The sequence below is a fragment of the Odocoileus virginianus genome, chromosome 14, assembly GCF_023699985.2.
Source record: "Odocoileus virginianus isolate 20LAN1187 ecotype Illinois chromosome 14, Ovbor_1.2, whole genome shotgun sequence".
NCBI classification, from domain to species: Eukaryota; Metazoa; Chordata; class Mammalia; order Artiodactyla; family Cervidae; genus Odocoileus; species Odocoileus virginianus.
In genome coordinates this window covers 62,303,324-62,328,658 of record NC_069687.1, presented here as the reverse complement: position 1 = coordinate 62,328,658, position 25,335 = coordinate 62,303,324, and the positions used below count along the sequence as shown (strand labels likewise).

Here is a 25,335-nt window from a genome sequence, read left to right as displayed (position 1 = left end):
GACCCAGTTTCTCTGTCTGTAAGTCAGGGAAAACAAGGCTTATATTCCAATGTTGCCATGAGGCCTCAAAGTGATAAGGTTATTTGGAGCTACCTGGTAGCTTCTTTATGTAAATTTCCTTCTCCCATCCAATTTGGGGCTTATCTAGGTCAGCTTTAAGAGACAGACAGGCATTACCTGATGGATATAGGATCCCCAGGAAATGGAACCAAATTCACTCCATCCAGACACTTGGAACTTACCCCATACCCCGAGGATTTCTTTACCATTTATCTCATCCCCCACAAAGGATCTGAGGCTATTGACTATGAAGTGTGTTTATACACACTTTGTTAATAAAACAGGAGTAGGAATAAGAGCAACCTGTGTTTACAGAGTGCTTACTAGATACCAGGTCTGGAGTTAAGTGCCTTACCGTCATTAATGTTTTTCCAAAGATGAAAAAAAAGAAAAAAAAGAACACCCCAGCAAGCAAGTGAACACAGATTGTTAAGCAATGGTGGCCCATTTCTTGCTTTAATGCCAGTGAAATCCTGAGTTCAGGGTCATAGTTATAAAATAAATTGTTTCAATAGCAGAAAAAAATAAGGGGGTTTGGACTAGAGAGCTTTAGAGTCACAATAACAAAAATAATTTTTCCTCCTGGAGTCCCAGCAGTGAAAGTGTTTCTGTAGCCGGGAGTTCACAGCCATAAAATCTAAATGTCAGCAGCTCCTGCGATGCTGGGTCACACGCTACTCCTCTGACAGCCGGCCATCAGCTCTGACACTGGGGCAAAGCATCCAAGGTATTTTTTAATCCTCTTTATCATCTATCTCAGCCAGTGTTATGGTGAAGTCTCTCAAGGCAAAGGTTACAACTTCAAAGCCATTCACCTATCATCACCCTTGCGGTTCCCTCAGGGGGCCCTGTAAGACCAACTGTATACTCTAGATTATCCATCCGGTTATGGCCAGTTTGCACAATGGACACTTAGCTGTAGGAGAGAAGTCTGTGACTGAGCTAGCCCAAGGTTTCTCTGAGCTCCCTAGCAGCTCCTTCCCAAAGGGAAACTTGGTGAAGTCCGGAGAGTGTGGATGCTTCGTCTTGGCTCTTTTGAAGTGGGCGCCATCTACCAGGCTTTGGGATGGTTGATTGCTTTCTTACCCCTCTGGCTGTGGCTTCTGTGGAGTGAAGATGGGGTCTGTCTGCCCCTTCCATGCAGACTGCCCATAGGATTTGATTTGACAGACCCTAGACTCCTTTCCCATCAGCCGCAGAATGTGTCAGTCGCTGTCCACCTGCCCAGATTCCACACTCACCATTTCAAGCAATCTTGACAAGTCCCCTTTGAGTTAGACAGTGCCAACCCCTTGGACAGATGAGGAAAAGGAGGCTCAAAGAGATAAGGTGGGTGGTCTGACCTCACCAAGCCAGCCAGTGGCAGAGCCCAGGCCAGACCCCAGGTCTCCTGACTCCACTGCAGCTTCAGAGGGTCCAATGCAGGGCTTCACTGCACACAGGGAGCTGAGCCTCAAGCCCAGGGCTCTAGTTTTGGGCCCAGCACTCACCCCATAACACTACACGACATCCTAGCTTCCATGCACTCATGTGATAAATATTTGCTGCCCACTTTTCAAACATCAGGGTCTATGGGAGGTCCTGAGAATGCAGCTGTGAGCAAGACAGACAGGGTCTGTGTTTCTTGGGCTCACCTTCTAGCAAGGGAGGGGGACTCTAAATAAAGAAGCTGATAAACTGACAATTACTATGGTTGGGATGAGTTTCATGGTGGAAGTATGCAGGGGCTGTGGAGAGAAGGGTGGGGTGGATGAGGGTGTGGGGTAATTGCTTTGGACAGGAGGTCAGGGAGGGCTTCTCTGAGGAGGTGACATTATCTGAGAACTGCATGATAAGTAGGAGGCAGATATGGAAGAGAGAACAGGATGGGGGAAGGCCTGAAGGTGGGAAGGCTCTGTGACAGGGACTGATGGAAGGTGGTGTGTCCAGAAGGTCATGAGTGAAGACAAGAAGGGCTTGGGGTGAAAGTTGGGCTTGAGGACACAGGGAGGGGCTGGATATTGTCCTGTGAGCAGCACAGAGACACTGAAGATTTTAGGCATGGAGGTGACATGAGCAGATTTGCATTTTAGAAAGAGTACTCTTATCTGCTGTGTGTGTGTGTGTGTGTGTGTGCACGCACATGTGCGTGAATATGTGTGCTGGGGTTGGGGTTTGCAGGCGAGTGTCAGAGAAGGCAGAGAGAGGCTGCTCTGGGGGCCCCAGCACGTCTGGACTAGGGTGGCGGTAACGAGACTGGAAGAAGGGGGCAGACTGGGGTCACACTTAAAAACAAAATTATCAGGACTTAGGGACGGTCTGAAAGTGAGCCGTGAGCGAGCAGGAGGTGTTCAGAATGACTTCCAGGCTCTGGGCTCAAGCATACCAGGTGCGGAATAGACCTTCTATTTTGGGGCTGTCAGGATGGGACGGTGAGGGCAGGGCTGGGGAAGATCAAGGGCCCTGCTGGGAGGCTTGAGTTTTGAGTCCCACCCTGCCCTGGGAGCCCTTCCAGTAGCAACCAGACCCGTCCGCCCACAGAGCAGGCAGATAACCATCCCCACGGTGCCCAGAGCCTTCCGGGAGCCCCAGCCAGCCAGGCTCTGCAGCAGCCAGGTCACTGCGCTCTCTAGATTGGGTTCCTGGAAAAACTGCTCAATTATTGATAAGGAGTCCTCCTGCCATCAGTGAAAGATGACGAAGCTCTCTTCTCGCTTAAGTAGTGCCTCTCTGCCCTGCAGATCTGGGTCCTCCAAATCTGCAGTTGGAAGATGGGGGTAGAGGGGGAAGGGGCGGTGAAACAGCCACAAGGAAATCCTCAGAACAGAATAATACCAATGACAATACTGTAATAACTAACAGCTTCTGAATACTTGCTGTGCGCTAGGCAGGGTTCCCAGGGCCACAGATTTGTTAAGAACTCTATAATTATTCCCACTCTACAGGTGAAAAAATTAAGGCAAAGGGCGGTAAAGTAAGTTTTTCTACGTCACTTGGCTTGCAAATGGCGAAGCCAGGTTTAAATCCCGACAGTCTGGCTCCAGAGTCCCTGCAAGCCCCCTGCTCTCAATTGTCTCCATGTGCTAACCCAGGTGGGGAGCTGGAACTCATAGCAGTGGGGACTGTTTTGTCTCTCCTCATTAAAAATGAATTTATTAGATAGAACAATGTGGGAAATATTTAGCTAGGCTCCTGTTAGGGGCTAATATTCATTACTTAATTTGAGTTACTAGCCCTCTGTGAAATGAAGAATCTTGCCATGTCTATTTTATAGATGAGAAAACTGAGGGTAAGAGACATAAGAGGTTTTATCAAAGATTGGGCAGCTAGGAATGAACAGACCTAGAATTTGGGCCTTGGTTATTTAACTCCAAGGGAAGAAACCTCTAACTTCTATAGGTAGATGCCTATCACATCTATAAATTGGACAAGTTCGTTGAAAAGAATCTTACTGCTCGGACACAGAGCTAGGATATGTATTCTTAGGCTGTGAGGTGAACTGTGTGAGCGTGTCCATCCCCACAGAAAGCCCAGGGAAAGATCCACTCAGAAGCTCAAATTCCAGCTGCTTCCTTGTTTTTGTTTTTCTAATTTTGGGGTGTGCCTGTCTTTTCCTGGCCTTAGAAGAAAGGAAGTTAGACCCCAGACCCATTTCTCTAAACTTCTGTCAATTTACTGCTTTGAAATAGTTTGTTGTTTCTCTTTATTTTGCTCTCTTCAGCTATTTTCAATACCCGCCCCCTTCTTCTCCTCCCTTGCCTTCTTGCTCATTCAACCGAAGACATTCACAAAGCATTTCCTCGCCAGCAGCTTCAGTGTTGAGCAAAGATCACTCATAGTGGGGCTACACGGCCAGTGCTCCACTCCCAGCTCTGCCCGTGACCTTGGGCAAGTTCTTTCCTGCTCTGCGGCCTTGTGCCAATTCTCCCCCTCCCTGCCGCCCCACTCCCAGCCTCAGGAGCTTCATCTGTAAGATGGGTTAATTGTACAATTGACTCCACATGGGTTGCTGCAAACAGGAAAGCTGGTTGTGACTGTGAAAGTATCTGATATGGAGTGTGGTGAGCAACCAGTTTCAGCGCATGCTGATGGACAGCGAGACTGGGTGTGAGAGGAGACACAGGGTCAGACTCAGACGCTGTCCTTGAAGAGCTCCCTGCCTGAAGGGGAGACAGGGCAGAGATCCACACGGCAGAGTGTCACAGGGGCCAAGAAGAGGCACTTAAAGTGTCCTGAGGACTAGCAGGCATTCTCGTGGAAATGCCTCAGTTTCTACAGAACAGCCTAGAAACACATACCTTCTTTCTCTCTCTCTCCTCTCTGAGGGGTCAGGAAGATGTTTTTCTAGGCCAGATTCAAATCTGCCCTGAATCCTCTGTAAAATAGGGCAGAAGGTAATGAGCAGGAATCGAGGTGATCCTACCTGTGATTGGGGCCAGCAGGTTTAGAAGCAGCAGAAAGCTCCCTCGGGCTGGTGTCATCCATGGGCAAGAGCCAGAAGTCCAGATCTGCTCCGAGTCCCCACTCTGCCACCTCTTAGCTGTGTGATGTTAGACCAACAGCCCAGCACCCAGAAGCCCCTGGTGTATCACCTGTAAAGCACAGTTAACGACAACAGCTCTACCTACAGGGTTGCTATGAGGATTGCGAGAGCTCCATGCAAATTCAGCACATATGGAATATCTGTAACAAGGACCATGTTTCGCTCTGGTTTTGATGAGTGGGGTGTACTTGGGCCTCTTCTGAGACAGGTGGATATTTTCGGCTGATTAGAATTTTGGCAGCTCCACTGCAGGACAACTAAAGGGTAGATACTTGACAATGTCATGTTTTCAGTATTTGACAAAGGAAACTGTCAGCAACAGGTGTGCTTTGAATCAATGGGAGCAAGCCAGTTATCAGACAGCCAGACTCCTGTATCCAGTTTAGAGCCAAGTTCGGGGGCAGAATCCAGCATCCATCTCACCTGATCTGATCATCATATTGCAGGGTGGGTTTTGGGAGTCTAAACAGGAGGATCCCCACAAGTGCTGTAGTTGGCAGCAGCCGTCCAATTGGGGTGAGCACCATCAACAGGCCAGCAGCATCAGTAATGTTCAGAGTTTAACAAAGCACACACACAGACACACAGACAGGCAGACACAGACACACACACAGACAGACAGGCAGACACAGAGACACACAGACACACACACAGACAGGCAGACACAGACATACACACAGACAGGCAGACACAGAGACACACAGACACACACAGACACACACACACACACACAGAGACACAGACACACACACACACACACAGGCAGACACAGACACACACACACACACACAGGCAGACACAGAGACACAGAGACACAGGCAGACACACACACACAGACAGGCAGACACATAGACACACACAGGCAGACAGAGAGACACACAGACACACACACACACAGACAGGAAGACAGAGAGACACACAGACACACACAGACACACAGACAGGCAGACACAGACACACAGACAGGCAGACACAGAGACAAACAGACACACACACACATACACAGACAGGCAGACACAGACACACACACAGACAGGCAGACACACACACAGACACACACACACACACAGACACACACACACAGACACACCCACAAACAGGCAGACACAGACACACACACAGACACACACACACAGACACACAGACAGGCAGACACACAGACACACACACAGGCAGAAACAGACACACACACAGACAGGCAAACACACACACAGACACACACACAGACACACACACACACAGACAGGAAGACAGAGAGACACACAGACACACACACACACAGACAGGAAGACAGAGAGACACACAGACACACACACACATACACAGACAGGCAGACACAGACACACAGACAGGCAGACACAGAGACACACAGACACACACACACATACACAGACAGGCAGACACAGACACACAGACAGGCAGACACAGAGACACACAGACACACACACACATACACAGACAGGCAGACACAGACACACAGACAGGCAGACACAGAGACAAACAGACACACACACACATACACAGACAGGCAGACACAGACACACAGACAGGCAGACACAGAGACAAACAGACACACACACACATACACAGACAGGCAGACACAGACACACAGACAGGCAGACACAGAGACAAACAGACACACACACACATACACAGACAGGCAGACACAGACACACAGACAGGCAGACACAGAGACAAACAGACACACACACACATACACAGACAGGCAGACACAGACACACAGACAGGCAGACACAGAGACAAACAGACACACACACACATACACAGACAGGCAGACACAGACACACAGACAGGCAGACACAGAGACAAACAGACACACACACACATACACAGACAGGCAGACACAGACACACACGCAGACATGCACACACAGACACACAGACAGGTAGACACAAAGACACACACACAGGCAGAAACAGACACACACACAGACAGGCAGACACACACACACATACACATACAGACACACACACAGACAGGCAGACACACACACACACACAGACAGGCAGATACACACACAGACACAGACAGGCAGACACAGACACACACACAGACAGGCAGATACACACACATATACAGACACACACAGACAGGCAGACACACACACACAGGCAGACACACACACACACACACACACACGCTCCACCGACTTCATTCAAGCAGTCAGCTCATGCACATGCATGAAGCTACTGTTCAATGACCAATCAAAGGATATCTTCTGAGCAGGAAGGGAAAGAGCATAGGCCGGGGAAGTGGAAGTCTGTTCAAATCCAGGCTCTACCTGTTTCATCCCCCTAAGCCTCAGTTTCCTCATCGGTAAAAATGGAGATAATAATGGGGGCTGTAGAGAATATTAAATTAGAGAATTGCTATGAAGATGACCTAACACTGAGCTTGGAAAGTGGCAGAGACTTAATAAATGCCAGTTAAATTGGAAGGCGCTGACGACTAGGAGGAGGACCTACAGATTTAACGGATATTGTTGAGATCCAACTGTATGTCAGTTTCCTGTCAGGTACCAGGCATATGGAGATGAATAAAACATGCCATCGTGGGGTCTATATTTTAAACAGTGGGACACACGCACAAAAGCATCAGGAGAGACATCACAGAAGTGAAGTTTATGCCGGGCTGAAGGACACGAATGGGTTTGTGGTCAGAGACACTGCTCTGCTTGTGCTTTCGGGAACTTCTAGCTTTTAAGAGCTCACAGCTGTAGAGAAAAAAAATGAGGTTCAATAGTTGATTCAGTTTGAACTGGTTAAATATGAGGGACAGAAGGTGAGGTCAGGTCCCCAGTCTGGCCAGCGGGAGCCTAGTCATGTGCCAGCCATCCACCTCCACAATCCCAGGAACAGGCCATTCAGGTCCTAAACTATTCTTTGCCTTTCAATCTCCAGTCCTGGCGGTAAGGGGCAACAGCCTTGATGTGTTGCCAGTTGAGAACTAGTTCTCCTGAAATCCTCCATCTGCCCATTCAGACCACACTCCACGCTCTTTCACCTGCTCTACGCCTGCTCCAGGTGGCTGACCTGGTGGATTTGAATCAATGAGCGCCTCATCCTCTGCTTAGGCTCCAAAAATGGGGAGTCTGAAGACGGGATGGGGAGACAGGAGCAAGTCGAGGTTGGGGATATTTATTCCCCTGCCTCCGCCTTGCTGGGCTGTGTGGGTTGGGTGAGTCCTTCTATCCAAGGCCACAGCTCCTGCCAGGTGGGACTCCCACAAAGGACTCTATCTCAGGGTTCAGGTCACCGCTTTGTCCCCTCTCCCTTCAGGCCTAGGGAAGGTGACAGCCCTCAGCTATTCCCAGCCTCCGGGGAATTGCACTATCCTTGTGGTTCCCCCACGCCTTTGTAGATGGCTCCTTTATCACACTCTCCTCCAACTGCCTAATTTGAGAGTGCCGTCTGTTTCCTGCCAGCCCCTGACACCTCCAGGTTCTCAGCCTGGAGATCATTTTGCTCTGCGCATATATTTTTCTGGCCCAGTGGAAAATAAGGTTGGAAATTTGGCCACGATGAAGCTGTCCTTCAAAATTTTTGCACATCCTGTTTGCTCTTTGGTTTGGACCAGCCACAGTCTCTTTTCTTCCCAGCTCTAAGGAAAAGTGGTTTTCAAGCCTCATCTGAGATTAGGAACCTCAAATGCATGTGTGGACAGAATTCACATGAACCACTGGGGCCTATTCATCTACCATGCACGGAGGTTCTCAGAATTAATTTGCAATCATACATGCCAAGCCCTCAGGAGAACACCTGGTAAACAGTAGGCATTCTTAACCTGATTTGGTTGTATCACTGGCTTGACTACTCCCTGACGATTCACAGATTCACACAGATACTGTCTCAGACATCCATTCTGCTCTGTCGCCTTGTTGTTTTACATCTGCAACATGTAGAAATATAATTCACTTTTACTTGAGCTCCTGTGGTAGAGTGGGATTGACAGTGACTAGACATGCTTGCTCTACCCACTTGCTGCCTCATTTACCAACTTGTGACCTTGAGCCAGTTACTTAAGGCCCCTGTTAAAACCTGTCTCCTCATGTGTAAAGTGTATACAATAGGGGTCCCAACCTTAGATTTGTTGTGAGGATTCAGTGAGTTAGTGTGTAGAAGAACTCACATGGGCTTATTACGATTATTCAATCCTCATAGCCACCCGAGAGATATGTGTGATTGTCAGAGCTCTGCAGACCTGCCTGGCTCCGAAGCCTGGTGATAGCACACTGTTTATGAAGCTGTGGGGATTATCTTTGGGAACAGAGTTCCGGGAGAGATGTAATGAATATATTAACAATGGCTGCTCCACCATGCTTGCCAGGAATCATGCTAAGGACCTTACATATGTTATCCTGATTTCAACCTCCAATGTTGTAACCAGGAAACCATTATTAACCTCATTTTAAGTGAGGAAACTGGGCACCGAGGGTTAAATTACACATCTAGGGTCATGTATATTAAGCAGCTCTGGCAGGATGGAACCCTTGTCTCCCTTGACTCAAGACATTCATGTTCTTAACCAAGAAATGACAGTACCACGCTTCTCAACTGACAAAACTCAGGGATCCTCCAGAAGCCTGTCTGGGGGGATTCTGCCCTGCAAACTCTATCCTAACATAAACAAGGTTGGCATCAGCCTCTGCTGTGTAGCTTAGCACCGCGGCTGGCAAACACAGCATCTGATGTAATCTATTCCATTATTGAATGTGCAGAAGCTCACGTTAAAAAAAACAGAAGAAAAGAAAGGCTGTAGAAATGTTAGGAAGGCAGGAGGCCCAGAGCCCAGCCAATTGCAGAGCAGCAGCTGGCATTATCCAAGCTGAGCATGATGGCCATCAAACAGGAAGCAGGGGAGAACCCTAACTGCCGAGCTCATCACCATCCCTCCCTGCGGGACAATGAAGGATGAAGACACTTTGACAAGGCCCAGCTCAGCGGGGAGCCCATAGGCAGGCCCAGCTGTACAGAGGAGCATCACTGGCTCAGAGGGGGCCATCTGAGGGGACAAGCGCCCCAGTGTAGAGTCCGTCCTTTGCATGTGCTGTCATCACCCCACTCTGCCTGCCTGAACTGGTTGCTTGCACCAGGGAAGGGGGAGATGACCCTGTGTCCTCCTTAAAAGACTTCAGTCACAGAGGACAGATGGACAAAAACCAACAGGAAAATAAGATCTGGCTTCATCCAACACAAAAGAGGGATGGTGTGTGTCAATCCCAGCATGAAAGAGACCTGGGACAAGGCTGATAAGGGAAGGGCCCTCCTGAAAAGGAATGCCAGTAGGACCCAGCAGCGGGCAGCTGCCACTATGGAGGGCTGGAGTTTTGCTGGAACCAGCCCCAAAGTGGGTGGACATCTTCCGGCTGGGTTGGCTTTAGGCACCGGAAGCTCTGGATTCCACTCAGCTCTCTGTGACCCCGCGCCTGGGCATGTTTGGTTGGTCTAGGGGGAGAGTTCAGCTGACCAAGATAGACCAATCAGAATCTGACTGGAAGGGACACTCCCCCTGCCAACATACACAAGGGCAGCATTTGTTTTGGTTCTTTTCCCCCTATTTTGTGCATTGCTAAACCCCAAGTGCCTAAGGTTATGCCAGGCACAGATACTTAGTATATATTGAATTGAATCTTTCTCTGCACTTGGAATCAGGCAGCTACGATCTGCAAAAGGACTAAGGACTGTGCAGTGCGAAAAGGAGGAGAAGCAAGAAGCAGAAAGCAGGGATGGAGGCTGAGAGTGGCCGAAGAGGCTTCCAGAATACATCCTTGTATCCCTATGACAATGTTTCCCTCCCCTCTTTCTCCTTAAGCTAGCTTGAGTGGGTCTTGATATTTAAAACCAAGTCGTTCTAACCCAAACAGCACGTCCCCTTGAAGTCCTTCCCCAAAGGGATTGGTGAAAATTCCTGTGAACTCTTGAAGTATTTTTAGCTGCAGATACTTCGACAACTTTAGCCTTTGATCTGCCTCCTGAGACAGGGAGGTGGGAAGGCGTGATGGCACTCTAGAGCCTGACTGCCTGGCTCCCAGCCCTGGCTCCTCCCCATCCATCCTGCAACCTGCATCAGATTATCTAACTTTCCTGAAACCGTTTCTTCCCCTGCAAAATGGACATTATAATTGGACCTACTTCATTGTGGGTTTTGAAAATATAGTGTTTTGCACAGTACTTAGCCGATGGTTAGTGCTAAGTAAAAACAATGTATCCAATACATTGAACAAGCAGGATTCTTATAAAAGTAATTTGATTTTTGTCTCCAATTTCCCTTTAAACATATTCACGGCATGCAATCTGTTCCTCACTCTAGAATCAGATTATGAGCAGTCTTATGAGTTTTCTAATGACTATTAGGTAACAAAAAGCTCCTGTGGTCACTTCAAGTCAGGGCAACTGCCTTAATTCATCGCTTCTCTCCTTTTTCCACCAGGGCCTGCTGCCAGCAGGATCCTCTTGGTCAGGTCTATCTGCTCCTCCCCTAGCTGACTAACCTGATTTCTGGTCCCTCCAAGGATCACAAGAGGACAGAGAAGGAAAGTGAAGGGGATAGGAAAGTTCTCAATGGTTTGGTGCTGTCGAAGACTGGTGTTTCCCTCTCTGAGTCTGATAGATGTTTGAGGTTGACAGTTTCACACCCAGGTTTTCTGGAAAGGCTTCTGCTAGACCGTCTATGATGACAAGTCCAAGCTTTCCACTTGGCCAGTACCTATCTTGGTCTCGGCCTTCAAGGACTTCCTTCAGGAGAGGATCTGTTTCACAAAGTCCCCAGGCTGACATTCCTACTGCTGTTCTGAGTGTAACAACTCCCCAGGCCCCAATACCCGGCCCCCACTTTTCTCATCCCTGACCCGCCATGGGCCATGTCCCTCCTTGCCCTTCTGTGCTGCCACTGGGGCTTCCGTGAGCACAGGTCAGGCCCACGGCTGCTGCCTGACTCCTCTTCATTGCATCACACAGCTTCCCGGGGAAGAAGGCTTATGAGGGCTCAGTGCCTTGCCTTATGCTGCCTGGCACTTGGGCTGTGGACCGTCCATGGCCCAGGGACACTCCTGACATGAGGGATGTTCTAAAGGCCTGCCTGGAAAGGCAGCCACCTCCTCAATACAGAGCTAAAGCACAGACGGGAGACTTCCTTGAAGCGGCTCGAGACAGCCAGCTCTGTGACTGGCAGCTGGGTTCAGAGAAGCAGCCAAAGAAAAGCCTTGCTTCCTCTGCACATAAAGCATCCATTCTCAGCCACACACACTGGCACAGATACCCACAGACCAGCGCCTCAAAGGGCTGGACAATGGAACAGACATAGGCGAGAGCAAGAGATTTTTTTCCTCCTTTCCAAATGCAAAACTCAGAGAATACAAAACGCATATACAATTTGCATGCGAGCTGACATTTTTATAGGAAAGGCAGAGATTTCTTGTGCCAGAGTTTTGGGGCAGATGGCTGGGGGAGGTGTCTATAAAGACAGCTTTTTAGCCTGTGGCCACTTCCTCCTGGTGATCAGCACATGGCCAAAAATACACACCGCAGCAGCTCCCTTTCTCCCCAGGTTTCTGATCTTCTACCCATCTCCCTCTCTCCTCTCCCTCCATCTCCATTACTGGTATTTTCTAGTGGCCAGCCCTGGCCTAGCTTTACAGATGCATGACTTTCAAACTTGCCCTGCAGGGGCTCACGGTTATATAGGGGAGACAGGAGAGGAAACACTGATGATGAAAATGCAGGATGATGAGGTAAAGATGGAGATGCATGCAGAGTTCTGTGGGGGCTCAGAGAAGGGTAAGGGAAGGAGGGAGAGGGTGGGGGGTGGCGGGGGGAGGATTTTCATGGTATTTTACAACTGGTATTGACCAAGTTGTGAGAGCTTGGTCATTAGACAAACATACTTCAAGAGTGAGGATGGAGAGAGACTGAGGAGAACACCACTGAGATCTCTATCTCTGGTCCTTTAGAGGCCCAGAGTGGTCAGGAGATATTTGTTGAATAAACGAAGTGGAGGCAGTGGGGTAGGCAGTCATAGAGGATGATACTGAAGAGCATCAATAAGACAATAAGAATATTGGAGTGGGTAGCTATTCCCTTCTCCAAGGGATCTTCCCAACCCAGGGATTGAACCTAGGTCTCCTGCATTGCAAGCAGATTCTCTACCGTCTGAGCCACCAGGGGAGCCCAAGACAATAATGGAACTTTCATTTATTGTCGTCTACTGTGTTCTGTCTTGCCTGTCAGAGGGAGGTGAAGCGCCAAGATTAGAGGAGTGAAGATACATATGAAACATCTAAAACAGTCCTTGGCACATAGTAAGTGTTACATTGGTGTTATTGCTATTCCAAAGTTTCAGATACACATGTGGAAACAGAGAAATATGATGACAGTCTGGACAGCCGGGCCTGTCTGACACCAAATCCCATTCTCTTAGCCCATACCCTGCAGTAGGACTGTTTCACTTATGTGAATTGTACTATACATATTAAAACAACAACAACAACAACATTTTAATTTTCAATGGCCTGCTCCCTTGAGTATCTATGGGGTAGAAGCCTGACTCATCTCTGTTCCTACAGGCCTCTCATGGCCAAAGCAGTTCAGTGTGATTTCTACACAACAAGCCCCTAAATGAAAACCTATACTCCATCTGGGGCTCAATCAAAGAAACCATGACTTGGCACCCTAATGGAAGCTAAGCCATCTTACCATAGCACACACAGGTGAAGGCGTTTGCTGGGTGGTTTTACAACATACACTGCAGTGTAAACTGTCACGTATTGTTAAGGTGCAGTTGTGCCGTGTACAGCCTCCTGGGTTAGGCATGGTCAGCTGGTATTGGGTTAAGGGTCCTTGGCTTGATGATCATCCTACCTGTCTTGGAGTATCTGGAAGATTTTGTCTGAAACCTGGTATTGGTTTTCCCAGCTTGGAAATACAATGAAAACCTAATGAATCCCACCTGGATGCTACCCCCGGTTCTCCACTGCAGTCTTTTTGCTATTAACCTTTGGACCTCAGAAATGAAGTCTCCTTAAAAGAATCGGAAGATTCTCTCCAGGACAAGAAGGTACTTCTGGGCTGATACTCTCTCTTGACAATCTGAACATCAAAATTCAATCCAGGATTAACAGCCATCACCTGGACTCATATTTCCAAAGTGACTCAGACTGACAGGCACCAAATAACATCCAAATTTTACCCTACATGGTAAGAAAGAAATAAAAATAAAATCAGGCTGCTTCAACATTAGTCTCTCATGAACGTACCTTATGAATATTTTTCTTTAAAAGACTAATGTGCGGAGGACCCAGGAAGCCGTATTTGTGTGTGCATTCATTAAGTCCCCTACTCTGAAACACATTCTGGGACTAATTATTTTTTAACTAACTGATCAGCATGTTTCATTCATAAATTGGGATTTATCAGTATAGCACATGAAAGCAGAGAACATATTATTCTTTTAATTTGGTTAATATGCAAAAAACACCCTGTGTTTGTAATGACCTGCTTTCAGTGAATAGAGGCAGGCTGGAAATAGTAGCAGCTTCCTCTAATGAGGGTGTTGGCTCCAGGTCCCAGCTGTTCATCACCAGACGCTCCACGTGCTCCCTGACCTATGCATGCACGTGCTCCTCTGATGAGGATGCGGAGCCATTTCCGCGCCAGGGGAACTGGACGCCTGTGTTTGTTCTGCTGATGGAACCAGTTATACCTGCTTTGTTAGTCGGGGGAAAAGGCCTCGGGCATGGGGTGGAGGGTGGTGGGAAGGAGTGTTCACACACACAGACACACACACAGTGGGAAGCAGTGTACACACACACACACACACACACACACACCCTGCCCTGTTCACACACACACAAACACACCCCACCCTGTTCACACACACACAGTGGGAACTAGTGTACACACACACATACCCTGATCCTGAACCATACACACACACACCCCGCCCTGTTCACACACACACACCCCACCCTGTTCACACACACACACCCCACCCTGTTCACACACACACAAACACCCCCCACCCTGTTCACACACACACAGTGGGAAGCAGTGTACACACACACACACCCCGCCCTGTTCACACACACACACCCCGCCTTGTTCACACACACACACACACCCACACACCCCACACTGTTCACACACACACAAACACCCCCCACCCTGTTCACACACACACAGTGGGAAGCAGTGTACACACACACACACCCCACCCTGTTCACACACACACACCCCGCCTTGTTCACACACACACACACACACCCACACACCCCACACTGTTCACACACACACATCCCACCTTGTTCACACACACACACCCCGCCTTGTTCACACACAGTGGGAAGCAGTATACACACACACACCCTGCCCTGTTCACACACACACAAACACACCCCACCCTGTTCACACACACAGTGGGAACTAGTGTACACACACACATACCCTGACCCTGAACCATACACACACACACCCCGCCTTGTTCACACACACACACCCCACCTTGTTCACACACACACACCCCGCCTTGTTCACACACACACACCCCACCCTGTTCACACACACACAGTGGGAAGCAGTGTACACACACACACACCCCGCCCTGTTCACACACACACACCCCACCTTGTTCACACACACACACCCCGCCTTGTTCACACACACACACCCCGCCTTGTTCACACACACACACCCCACCCTGTTCACACACACACACCCCACCTTGTTCACACACACACACCCCGCCTTGTTCACACACACACACCCCACCTTGTTCACACACACACACCCCACCCTGTTCACACACACACAGTGGGAAGCAGTGTACACACACACACACCCCGCCCTGTTCACACACACACATCCCACCTTGTTCACACACACACACCCCGCCTTGTTCACACACACACAGTGGGAAGCAGTATACACACACACACCCCACCCTGTTCACACACACACAAACACACCCCACCTGTTCACACACACAGTGGGAACTAGTGTACACACACACATACCCTGACCCTGAACCATACACACACACACCCCACCCTGTTCACACACACACAGTGGGAAGCAGTGTACACACACACACACCCCGCCCTGTTCACACACACACACCCCGCCTTGTTCACACACACACACACACCCACACACCCCACACTGTTCACACACACACAAACACCCCCCACCCTGTTCACACACACACAGTGGGAAGCAGTGTACACACACACACACCCCACCCTGTTCACACACACACACCCCGCCTTGTTCACACACACACACACACACCCACACACCCCACACTGTTCACACACACACATCCCACCTTGTTCACACACACACACCCCGCCTTGTTCACACACAGTGGGAAGCAGTATACACACACACACCCTGCCCTGTTCACACACACACAAACACACCCCACCCTGTTCACACACACAGTGGGAACTAGTGTACACACACACATACCCTGACCCTGAACCATACACACACACACCCCGCCTTGTTCACACACACACACCCCACCTTGTTCACACACACACACCCCGCCTTGTTCACACACACACACCCCACCCTGTTCACACACACACAGTGGGAAGCAGTGTACACACACACACACCCCGCCCTGTTCACACACACACACCCCACCTTGTTCACACACACACACCCCGCCTTGTTCACACACACACACCCCGCCTTGTTCACACACACACACCCCACCCTGTTCACACACACACACCCCGCCTTGTTCACACACACACACCCCGCCTTGTTCACACACACACACCCCACCCTGTTCACACACACACAGTGGGAAGCAGTGTACACACACACACACCCCGCCCTGTTCACACACACACACCCCACCTTGTTCACACACACACACCCCGCCTTGTTCACACACACACAGTGGGAAGCAGTATACACACACACACCCCACCCTGTTCACACACACACAAACACACCCCACCTGTTCACACACACAGTGGGAACTAGTGTACACACACACATACCCTGACCCTGAACCATACACACACACACCCCACCCTGTTGACACACACACACACACACTCCACCCTGTTCACACACACAGTGGGAAGCAGTGTACACACACACACACCGCCCTGTTCACATACACACACCCCACCTGTTCACACACACACAGTGGGAAGCAGTATACACACACACACCCCACCCTGTTCACACACATACCGCACCCTGTTCACACACACACACACCCCACCTTGTTCACACACACACAGTGGGAACTAGTGTACACACACACATACCCTGACCCTGAACCATACACACACACCCCGCCTTGTTCACACACACACAGTGGGAAGCAGTGTACACACACACACACCCCGCCCTGTTCACACACACACACCCTGCCTTGTTCACACACACACAGTGGGAAGCAGTATACACACACAGCCCCCACCTTGTTCACACACACACAGTGGGAAGCAGTATACACACACACCCCACCCTGTTCACACACATACCACACCCTGTTCACACACACACACACCCCACCTTGTTCACACACACACAGTGGGAAGCAGTGTACACACACACACACCCCGCCCTGTTCATACACACACACCCTGCCTTGTTCACACACACACAGTGGGAAGCAGTATACACACACACCCCACCCTGTTCACACACATACCACACCCTGTTTACACACACACACCCCACCTTGTTCACACACACACAGTGGGAAGCCGTGTACACACACACACCCCACCCTGTTCACACACACACAGTGGGAAGCAGTGTATACACACACACACCCCGCCCCTGGACCGTAACCTGTGAAGAGTTAGGGCCTAAATCTATTAATAAGAGATTCCATTGTGATCTAGTAATTCTTGTCTTCCTCGTGTGCAGCTTGTCTGCCATGCAAATAAATCCTCTGTTCTGAAGTCCCCTGATAAAGGGATTTATTTATCAGCCTGACCTGAGTGTCCCATTTGTTCCTGCAAATTTGCTCCTCCCTGCTCTTGTGCACTCCGATTTAGAACCGGGGATGCAGGTTCCCCTGTGTTATTGGTATAATCACCCCACTCCCTCCGGGTCTGGCTTTGAACCCGAATCTTCTCGCCCCTCTGGCCTGCGGAACTGCTCTGGCCTCACCCAGAAGAGGTAGGGAGGGCCGGGCGGGCCCATCGTGCTGGCCTTCCCGTGACACCCTGGAGCACGGTCCAGCCGCATTCTTTCTGCCCAGCCCTGGTGCCAGTCTGCCGGAGGACCCCGCCCCGGGACATCCTGAAGTGGCCTATTCTCCAGCCAGGCACTGCTTTTGTGTTTTAAAGGAGGACACTTCCTCTTCTGTTTTTTCATGTTTTTGTTTTTTCTCCTGTTCGTGTTAAAAATTTTAACTCTAGGAGCTATCTTTTTTTTTGAAGTTAGTTAATTTACAATGCTGCGTTAGTTTCAAAATGTACAGCAGGATGGTTCAGTTATACACATATATGTTTTTCTTTACAGGTTATGACAAGATGTTGAATATAGTTCCCTGGGCTGTACAGTAGGTCCTTGTTTACCTATTTTATACATGGTATATACAGCATATACATATGAACATGTATATGTTAATCCCAAACTCCTAATTTACCATGCTCATTGTAGAAAATTTAGGAAAAACAGAAAATACTCCATTAAAAAATAATCTAAATCATACTGCCAAAAGCTTCTATATTCCCATTTGGGGGTATTTCCTTCTGATCTTTTCTGCCTATGGCAGAACAGGTCCCTTCAGCCAGTGAGAATACTCTGGGCTTCCTCTATTTGTGAAGCAAATGCTAAAGGCAGGATGGAAAAACACTGTGCTGTATTTTAAATATTTACATGCAACAATCAGAGTCACATGATATTAGCAAGAGTATATCTGTGACTGTGTGACTATGAGAGTATCCCTGTGTTTATTTATAGAACTGTATTTAGAGATCCTGTCAAAAATCTAAACTTGAGACCTTCAGTGAATGTGAGGCCAAGTCAAATCGCTCTCCTGGGTCCCTTACCTCACCCCCATGGGTCTTACCTGTGTGTATTTGTGCTTATATCATATTTGAGATCATTCTACCTTCACTTTTTATATTAACATTACTTTGGTCACATTTTTATAAATCAATAAAATTCCTCTTCAGTAAGTTTTGATGGCTACTCAGTATTCCATTATGTAAAATTATTTAAGTTTTACCCATTATTGCACATTTCAGATAATTCTTTTTTTTTTTAACTATGTAAATAATACTGCATTGAACATCTCTCTGTCAAAATCTCTGCAACTCTCTGGGATTATTTCCTTTGGATGGGCTCCTGAAATGAAAATCACTGGTCATAGGGTAAGGAACATTTTAGTGTCTTGTTTCATGTTGCCCAATTTGATTGTAAATAAGTGGTACTGATTTACTCTGAAAGAACATTTTCATCATTTCAATTAACCTTTAATTGCAGGTCATTCACAGAATACAAGCTCCTTGTAAAAGGGTTTAAAAGGTAAGTCCTATATCTCTTATCACCACTTCCTCTAGTCCCTGAACCCCTAGCAGCAGCCATGGTTTTCAGTTAAAAAGCCCTCAATCAATGCATTTATATATGCATTTATAATGAATGTGCTTATATAAAATGTGTGTCTACAAACTAATATAAATTTGCATCTCTCTGTAACTATGCAAAACATGGTTTTGTGTGTGGATTTTTTTAATGTGAATGATATCATATTGTATGTATAGTATGTGACTCCTTTTCCTCAGCTTTCTCCATAGCCTTGCTGTATATATGTTACATAAACCACCCTTACTCTTTCTAACTTTTCATACATTTCTGTGGGATGGATTCAGCCTCGTTTTGACAGTCATTCACCTGTGCATAAATATTTGGGTTGATCCAACAATTTTTCATTTTGACACAAAATACTGCAATGTACACCTTTTTATACAAGAAGTGATTTGAATAGGATTTTCCTCTACAGTAGAAATGAAGGAAGAGAATTTCTGGGTCATGTGGTATGCACACTTTTTCTTTTTAATAGATATTCCCAAATTGTAGAGGAAATTTTAAATTATTTTTATTAAGGATCTTCTAGAATGCCTTGGATTGGGGCTTAGTTATCATGATGTAGTTCTGAAGTGTCTCATCAGGTAGGGTGTCACCGAAAGGTCTGCTCATGTATTCGTTCACTAGCCTACTCATCTCTGTCTTCTGAGGATCCAGCATGGCCCCTGATACATAGTGCAGAGTCCATAAATACCAGTTAGGTCCTCTCCTCTGCACCATCACACCCTCAAGGGGCCTCAACCCAACACCAGGCTCCTTTCTGCAGCTGCCAGTCCCCAGCTCATCTCTCCAGATAGCATTCCAACATCCCCTCTTCTTGGAAAGCCTCCCTGGAGCCCAGACTGAATATGGCAGCTTCTCTCTCATGCCCCGTGGCACCCTTATTTACTGACTTGTGCTTACTGCAGCATGGGATTTACTCACCTCATCCCTGTTACACTAGGTCACCTCAGGATTTCAGTGGCGCATGACGCTCAGGCATCACCTGATCAGTGTTTGTGGACTGTTGACAGAACAAGCCTGTCCGCATGGTAGCTGTTGGCTTTGAAAGAGAGGGGGCCAAGTGTATACAGTATTTTTCATATCAAGCTTAACAGCAAAGGGTTGTAAAAAATTAGATGATGAAATTGACCCTTACCAGTGAATATGTTGATAAAAATGATGAATGGTGGGTAAGTAGGGTAAATCACAAACTCTCACACACACACAAATGTAGAACCATGTCATTCACCTCTTGGGAAACATTTATAATTCTCTTCACATCAGTATTTCTCCATGAAATCTAGAAGTTTTCTTATGCAATTTATCTTTTAAAGTGCATCACAGGGAGTGACAAACAGCAGCCAGAAAGCCGTTCAAATAGTTGGAGTATGGCAGCTTATTGTCATAAATCTCTAGGTAAGATCTTTACATTGAAAAGAAACATGAAAGAAGACGGAAACAAATATATCAACATGTTAATAATGGCCGCACCAGTGGGGTTAGGGGGTGATGTGTGATGTGACTTTCTTCATCTTTTTACTCTTTTTTAAAAGCCTTTCAGATTATGTTATCACATATGTACATTCATTTTATGTCAGAGACACAGAAACAACCACAACCACTTCTAGCAATTAATGAAGTTTGTAAGAAGACAATTTTAAATAATTTGTGATGTGTGGATACCTATGACAGAAGAAGATAATTCCAAGAGGACTCACCTGAACTAACCTCTCAGGTTAGACAAGTCAGTCATTCAGTATGAATCGGGTACCACAGCCGAGCACCATGCTAGGGATGAGGGGATAAGGTGCAACATCAGGTACACTTCCCACCCTCATGAAGCTCACAGTTCTAGTGGGGACCGCAAACTCGGGCAGTAACGGGGGCCAGGCAGCAAGGAGAAAGAAGTGAAGGCCACCAGTGGACCCACTTCTAATATTTGCTAACATTTACAGGCCCTGGGAAAAAGTTTAAACGGAAGTCCATTTACCAGATAGCTCAATACTTAAGTCAGAAATCAAGCTAACAAATTGAAGTAACTTCTAGCCTCCTCCCTTGACAAACGTACCTTTATAATGACCTGGAAGGCCAAGTTCAAATGTAGAATTCTCAGACTCCTCAGAGTTCCTTACCTGAAGATGATGGAGAACACTGGTACCCATGCCATAGGCCTCCCCAAGCCCGCTCAACACAGCGTGTCTGCTCTTCTCTTCTCAGGCCTGACTTCATCTCCTGTAGCTAGGAACTGTGTATGGGTGGATGGACCCTGGGACCTGTGCATTCAAGCTTCGGTCCCTTGCCTCCACCCAACTTAGTCTTGGCCACCCCTTGGGAGAAATAACTGAGGAAGAGATCTCTGTAGGCTCTGGAAGCAGGCTTGGGTCATGTGGGGAGGGAATTCCAGGTCTAGAAGGGGTAGTGCAGGGATCCCTTGGTTACGTGGGGTCAAGGGCAGGGGTCCCACTTGCCTGAGCCTTAGGGCAGCACTGTTGCCTTGGGAAGGTCGGGACTACATTGTGTTGTAGAGCAAATGCCCCACTTACAACAGCAGCAGCTATGCAATGCCAGCCCTAAATTGCCGTATGTGGCAAATGGATTCAGATGGCTACCTCTTCCACTTTTTTAAAAGACAGGACACCAATCTGGGCTTTCTTATGAAACTGCCTAATTTTTACGTTACCAAGTAGTGATAATAATTTAAGAAAACACAAAAATCATTCTGCTGGTCAAATTAAAAATATCTGTGAACCACTGTGACCTCTATGAAAGCAAAGAAAATTAAAATTCCATTCACAAGTTGCTTGACCACCATTTGGTTTTGAAAATTATACTCACCAATTCATTAATGTCACTTTAGCCCATAAGTAAATGATATGCCTCCATCACCATATATATATGTCTGCATTTCATGCACTTTCTGTTCCCCAGTAGAAATCTAATTTACTTGGTACCTCCTAGTACTGATGAATGTATGTCCCCTTAAGCTATCAGGAAAGGCCTGATTTTTGGATCTCTACTTTTTTCCCCCTGACACTGACTTTCATCATGTTATCCTCTGGCTTGCCATAATAACCTGGGCACATACCTCTCACTGCACTTCCCTATGCCACTGTCATTAGCTCTATACACACCTGTCACTTGAAGAGTTACCTCCATGTCCCTAGGGCCTACCACAGAGCCTGTCATATGGTACACTCCTAGCACATTTGTTTGTTCTGGACTGAATTCATTGGTGGTTGCTTCTTTGTGATGACCCACATCTCCCCAATCACAAATGAATAATCATCATAGGTGACATTTCTCGGTTCTTTGCTATAGGTAGGCACCATGCTAAGAGCTTTACATGTATTACCTCATATAATCCTCTCAACTAATTAATTTGTCATCTCCATTTTCCAGATACAGAAACTGTGGCTCAGAGATATGAAGAAATAAACAGATAAAAAATTGAGGCCATTTACAAACGATGTTGGGTGAATAACAAATAAAATGGACATTCAGCTGACAAACGTCAGAGGTCAACTTGAACCAATCTTGCCTGACTTGAAAGGAACTTTGTGCAGGTGGATGGCCCCCAGGACCTGCGCATTCAAGTTTTAGCCCCTCCCCTTCCCCAGCTTTGTCTTGGCCACGCCTTGGACACAGGTTATCCTCCTTAGCAGTACTGTTACTCAACCAGTAAGCCAGGCTTCTTTAAAAGTGCCACAGACCATTCTCAAGATGTTTTTAGACAGCACAGAGGAACTCTTATTTCAATTACTAGGCATTTTTTGGACTCAAATATGTACTTATTTTAGCGTGTGTTAGGAAAAAAATAAATGACAGCATCTGTTTATGGCAAGGTGTGTTGATTTTTCTATTTACGTTAGTGATACAGGATTTTCCTTTTAAATTTATTAAGTTCTAAAAAAACTGAGTCCATTTACAAATGATGTTGGGTGAGTAATAAGTAAGATGGATCATATAACAATAAAGCAGAAATTATGTGTCTGAGTTTATATAAAGACTAAAACTTGAAAAACACTGCCTCATAAACTGGCATAAATGGACGAAACACACACATACAATGAAACTAATTTTTAAACTCACACCATGCACTTACAAGTTTGTAGAATGTTGCTTAAAAAACACATCCCAGAGCCTACCTAAGAGGACTCCAACTAGCCTCTAAAGTTCTAAATTTGAAGCGTGTTTATTTCTTTTTCCTCTTTCTATTTTTGGAACTTAAATAGCCAAATGGATGAAAAAAAAAACTGCCTCTAAATAAAAAATGAGCTAGGGGTCTGGAGCTCTCCTCTGCCTCATTTCAACTCTGAGCAAATGGTGAATTACAACACCCCTGGACATAGTGGTTTCTAACTACCAAGCTGCCAGGCTTTTAAATAACAGCAGCACAGAAGTGAAGCCATAATGCTACCTATTTCCCTTACTAAATTATTTATGCATTTATTATATTTTACATGGGCTGTTGAACCTGAAGTTACTTCTGTAGGGGCTAGGTCATTTCAAGAAACCCATTACTGAGAATCAACTCAGCTACATTAGAAACTGACACATTCAATTGTATGGGATATTGCTCATTAATATTACATAATTACTGTCTCTGCTGTTGTTTTCAGGTGGTGATACCTTTCTATATGTGTACATGTGTGTATGTGCACTATTCAATGGCTTCTAGGCAATTTGCTTCATTAAGAGGCAGTTTAACACTAAGGTGTATCAATAAAGACTAGCTTAATGCAATCATGGAACTGCACCTAAGATGACTTGGCCAAATGAAGCTATTACCCTATATAATGTGTTTTACATGAGACTGAAATGGTTTACTGTTTATAAAAACCATCTGCCAGGATTTACAGTGATGGATTTACTGTAAGATGAGCAGCATTTTAGAAGTTTTATGTCAATAGAAACTTGATGTACCTTATTAGGAAATTTCCCAAATTTTCCAAGGCTTGTTGTTAAAGTCAACCTAACATTCATTACATTGAACTTTGTTATGACTCATATATCAAGAAGAAAGAAAATCGATTAATTAAACCTTAATTCAACAAGCACTCATTAAAGGCCTACTGTGTGCTGGGCATAATGCCAGGCTCAGGGGATACAAAGGAGAGAATTTCCTGACTTGGAAGAGCAACTCCAGTGGGTGTGATCTAGTCAATTACATAATATTCAGTTATGTGACCTAGTGTTTGTGCCAGCCTAGAAGATGCCCACCTCTGCTGGGGCGGGGAGGTGGGCTCAAGGAAGGAAGTGAGGGTGCTTGAGTCCAAGCTTCCCTGGTAGGTGTCTGCCTAAGAAGCTGTGTGGTAAGCATAGGATACATTTGTTGATTCCTCCAGAAACTTTCCTACTCCTTTTCTAGGAGAATTCTGATTTTGTTTATTTTACCTTGGGGTCCTTGGGTCTCAGGGAAGGCTGGCCCAGGTCTGGTCTAGATCAAAGCATGTGACCCCATCTTGAGCATAAAGATATAATAGGAAGTGTGCTTGGAGGGTCCTTAAGAAAGACCTTTTCTCCCTGATCAGAGGACAGCTCTTAACCAGAAATGCTCAGCTCTTAGAAGCCCTCTGTGTCTTGCTTCTGAATGCCATGGTATGATGACTGGAGCTGTGGAAGACATCTTAAGACCCTGAAAGCAAGGGCAAGAACATCCAGAGATTCCAGCCTAGAGCCTTGTCACACTTGACCACCCAGCATCAGCAACTGCTCACCTCTAGACTTCTTCATGTGCAAGGAAAATCACCTCTTATTGTCAGCCTTACTCATACATTCTGTTACTTTCAGCAAATAGTATTCCTGACATTGTAAGTTCATGGAACCTCAGATTTCTCAGAATGGCTAGAACAGTGCTCTCAGAGAGTTGCAGGTGATGATGCTGAAATGTCATGCAGGTTCATCAGGTACATGCGGTACCACATTCAGGAATCTGGCAGTGCTTTTCAGACAAAGGCTCCCTTCCCACTGGCGTACATGAGACAATGGTACACAGACAAGATGGTATATAATCTTGTAAATGGTACACAGACAAGACAGTATATAATCTTGAATCACACAATGAGAAATTTAGTTCCTTTTCAATTCTTTTTCAGTCTTTCACAAGTAAAGAAGACCTTTCCAGGTTGGGTTGGTGAGTCTTTAGCACCTCTCTCTAACCTTATTAATCTTCCCTTTTAACAAAGAGAA

General features: G+C 46.7%; 2 long non-coding RNA genes across 3 annotated transcripts; both read left to right on the top strand.

Annotated features, from left to right (window-relative positions):
* Positions 1-12,163: 12,163 nt before the first annotated feature.
* Positions 12,164-18,138, top strand: LOC139038209 (uncharacterized). Of its 2 annotated transcripts, XR_011491138.1 has the most exons (4): positions 12,164-12,332; positions 12,829-12,899; positions 13,513-13,654; positions 18,094-18,138. It is a non-coding gene; the product is annotated as an uncharacterized lncRNA (long non-coding RNA). The 2 variants fall into 2 exon arrangements; XR_011491137.1 differs by lacking the exon at positions 18,094-18,138 and having other exon boundaries at positions 13,513-13,780.
* Positions 18,139-18,991: 853 nt separating this feature from the next.
* Positions 18,992-22,979, top strand: LOC139038208 (uncharacterized). Its single transcript, XR_011491136.1, has 3 exons — positions 18,992-19,104; positions 20,745-20,881; positions 22,546-22,979. It is a non-coding gene; the product is annotated as an uncharacterized lncRNA (long non-coding RNA).
* Positions 22,980-25,335: the final 2,356 nt, after the last annotated feature.